The following is a 2,500-nucleotide window of genomic DNA, read 5'->3' as shown; positions in this document are numbered from 1 at the left end:
CGCAATTCCACGGGACCGGAGACCCTCCCCCGTCCACGGCGGGAGGCGAAACTCGGAAGTGCCGGCTGCTTACTCGAGCGGAAGGGTCAGCCTGATTCCTGCCTTGCCGGAGGCCCGGTCGCGGGGGTGACGACCCGCCGCCCGGGACGTGCGAGGCACCAGCAGACAGAGACTGCCCGACGGTCAGAGAGAGGGAGAGAGGAGTGCCGAGGCTCAAGTGGCGAACGGTCGCGCAGGCACGCCACGCACATCGATCGCCAGCCGCGGAACGGCACGGCCTTCAGTGGGGCCGGCGGGCGACGCCGCTCCTGAACCCAGCGGCCCCGAGCCGGACGAGTTGAGGAAGGCACGCCGACGGTGACAGGGTACGGAAGACACAGCGGTGGCCTTCTGGCGACTTGGCCCCCGACAGCCCGACGTTCCGCCGTCCTCCCGATGGCCAGGAGGACCGTGCGGGGGTCGGCCGACGGCGTGGTAGGTGTGCCTGCACGGTGACGGAGCACACACCACGCCCGCCAACCCCTCCGTACCTCCCGAGACCGGTGGCAGGACGGAGCGGAAAACGTGCGGACTGAACGGGAGAGCCAAGAGCCAGCGATCCACGCGCGTGCGACCGTCCAAGTCACAGCGTTCGACGAAAACCTCCTCCCTCGGCCAGGCACTCGGCGCCAGCAGGGGAGACAGGATCAGACGCCCCGCCGGCCACTTAAGGCCGAGGACGAACCACGAGACGGGCGGCTGCAGCAGCGGGCGGCCTGCAGCTCCCAGCACTCTCAATCGATCAACCATCGAGTCGGGTCAGCGTGTCAAACCGGCGAGCTCCACGGTCAGGCCGGCGGCGCACCAGCACCGGACCTCCGCGGCTCCCTTCACTCTTTCCACTGCCAGCCAACCGAGAGACGGACCCAATGCGGACGTGCAGAGCTTAGGCAGACCCCCCACTGGAGGCTCAACACTTCGTGGCAGCTCCGTGTCCCAGAGACCAGGAGGGTTGGCACACACACACAGTGTGAACCACCGACAGCCATTCTGGGACCGGTGACAGCCGTGCTGGCCCCACTGCCACGACACAGACGGACGCCAGGCCGCGCTCCCCGGCGGGGGGATGGCGTCGAGCCTGACGAACGGAATGTGCAGGGTGGGGGGGAAAGGCCAAGCGCTCCGACGCCGGAGGGCTCCGGAGTCTGAACTTAGGGGGACAAAGAGGACGGGTCCTCTGCGACACCCCAGCCGCGCTCTCGCCAGCCAAGGCGAGTGCGATTGATTGCCAAACGACCCTCAGACAGGCGTGGCCCCGGGAAGAACCCGGGGCCGCAAAGTGCGTTCAAAGTGTCGATGATCAATGTGTCCTGCAATTCACATTAATTCTCGCAGCTAGCTGCGTTCGTCATCGACGCACGAGCCGAGTGATCCACCGTCAAGAGTTGTCTGAGTTTGTTTTAGGTCTCTCCCTCGCCAGAGGAAAGCGACCCGGACCGCACATACGCTCCCCACCTTGAGCTACAGCCACCTGCACGCCGGCGTGCGGGCGGAGCAGGGTGGCGTGAAGCGATGGGGAGCACCATCCTGGTGCGGCCCGCAGAAACATACGTCTATTGGGGGGAGGAGGACAGGGCGCCCAAGAGGCGATGCGTGCCCCAACGCACCGCAGCGACGGAGGCAGGATCACCGCCACCATGTCGCCCGCCTAGTATCACGAGGCGTGCAGCAGCTTTGCCCTAGGAAAAGCAGAGGCGGGAACGGGCACCGGCCATCGGTTCGGCAGCGTCACTGACGCGTGCACGTGGCGGCGTGTCGGCGAGCGGACTTCCTGCGAGGAGGCGGGGGCGGCACTCGCCCGAGCAGACGCCCGCCCGGCCCAGCCACCGCCGAGGTGGACTGGGAGTCGCGGCAACGGCTCGTCATACTCGTTCCCACACTCACAGCGCAGCTTGCCCGCAAGCCACCGACCACCGATCGACGCCAGGCGCCCCGACCGAGAGCGGGATCGCTCGTTCGCCCTGCTGGCAGTTCGCTGGGGATCACTACTGCACGGAGCTCGGAGACCGACGGGCGGCAACTCGAGAGTCTTTAAACCACCACCCCCATCCCGCAAGTGCAAAGAGGCTGTATACGCACAGACGGGTGAGGGGAATAGGTACCCCGTCGGGTTTGAAGGGAGCGTGACTAGATAGCAACGATGTAAACCCAGCCGATTTGGGAGCGAAAGACCGGCGCCTGCATCACCGGCTTCGTTTCCCGTGGCTGGAGAGTACACCGAAACCCTCCGTCTGTCGCGAGCTCCCGACGACGCGGTGCCGCCAAGCAGCAGGGCCGGACCTGGTGTGGCTCCCCTCGTCGATCACAGACCGGTCGGCACTACTGACGAGACGGTGGAACGGGCTTCGCCCCTTGTGACGAAGGGTGATGCGAACCCGCCCGCCCGCGTGCGTTCGGGGTGGACTCGGCAAACGGAGATTTGAAATCGGAAAGTGTCCTCCTGCCCCGCGCAGGTAGGCGC

The 2,500-nt window shown here is 66.6% G+C and overlaps 1 non-coding gene across 1 annotated transcript; it reads right to left on the bottom strand.

Annotated features, from left to right (window-relative positions):
• Positions 1-1,272: 1,272 nt before the first annotated feature.
• LOC140472482 (5.8S ribosomal RNA) lies at positions 1,273-1,426 on the bottom strand. The gene has a single exon (XR_011957665.1). It is a non-coding gene; the product is annotated as a 5.8S ribosomal RNA (ribosomal RNA).
• Positions 1,427-2,500: the final 1,074 nt, after the last annotated feature.

This window comes from Chiloscyllium punctatum, unplaced genomic scaffold, assembly GCF_047496795.1.
Source record: "Chiloscyllium punctatum isolate Juve2018m unplaced genomic scaffold, sChiPun1.3 scaffold_345, whole genome shotgun sequence".
Classification (NCBI taxonomy): Eukaryota; Metazoa; Chordata; class Chondrichthyes; order Orectolobiformes; family Hemiscylliidae; genus Chiloscyllium; species Chiloscyllium punctatum.
Note: the sequence above shows the minus strand (reverse complement) of the source record. Positions and strands in the feature narration are given on the sequence as shown.